Source organism: Pinus tabuliformis, chromosome 2_1, assembly GCF_031772625.1.
Source record: "Pinus tabuliformis cultivar Carrire ecotype Pingquan chromosome 2_1, CPIR1, whole genome shotgun sequence".
Lineage (NCBI taxonomy): Eukaryota > Viridiplantae > Streptophyta > Pinopsida > Pinales > Pinaceae > Pinus > Pinus tabuliformis.
Window position 1 is genome coordinate 746,635,463 of NC_142299.1, and position 808 is coordinate 746,636,270.

The 808-nt window shown below is 46.2% G+C and overlaps 1 non-coding gene across 1 annotated transcript; it reads right to left on the reverse strand.

Annotated features, from left to right (window-relative positions):
* Positions 1–390: 390 nt before the first annotated feature.
* On the reverse strand, positions 391–463 carry TRNAK-UUU (transfer RNA lysine (anticodon UUU)). The gene has a single exon. It is a non-coding gene; the product is annotated as a tRNA-Lys (tRNA).
* Between the last annotated feature and the right edge of the window lie 345 nt (positions 464–808).

An 808-nucleotide genomic window follows, 5' to 3' on the forward strand; every position in this document is an offset into this window, starting at 1 on the left:
GAAGGGATTCACAACATTAAAACCATGAGATTAAAGGGCATGATCCTCAAAATTGATCTCTCCAAATCTTTTGACAGAGTCAGCTGGCTCTATATCAAACTGATTCTCACCCATCTGGGCTTCCAAAACTCCTTTATCAAGTGGATCATGTGTTGTATCACATCTACCTCTTTTGCGGTATTAATCAATGGTGCTACATAAAATTACTTACAAGTAGAGAGAGGGCTTAGATAGGGCCGTGCTCCGATACCATTCCCACCTTTTCTTACGTGATAAAGAAAGTCCGTCCTTTTCGGACCTTGTTCACCTTCCTCTCACTGTCCGTTCTGGTTCCGAACGGGACCTCACTTTGGGTCACTGTATTAATAACCTCTATCAGTCAAGCAGGCGTGGGTATAGCAGGACTCGAACCTGCGACCATTAGGTTAAAAGCCCGATGCTCCACCAACTGAGCTATACACCCTCCCTGAAACCAACCCAACAATCAATAGCATATTATAGCAGCAGTAGAGAAACATGTGCTTCTCTGGTGTGGGAGAGGCGGGCGATGGCGGCCCGGTGGTTCTTCAAGTTCCTCTCCTTATCAGTCGAGCGATGGCGGCCTTTTAGTCGAGCGTTCGTTACCTCACCCTGTCGGACCTCTCCCGTTGGTCGAGTCATGCTTACGCATCCTCTCCTTGGCTGTCTCCCCTTTTATTTTTGCTAATTATTGAAGGAATAAGTAGACTAATCCACAGATCGATCTCCCATGGTACTCTCAAAGGAATTCGCATTAGAAATGCAACAATCCTCTCACACCTTTTGTTCG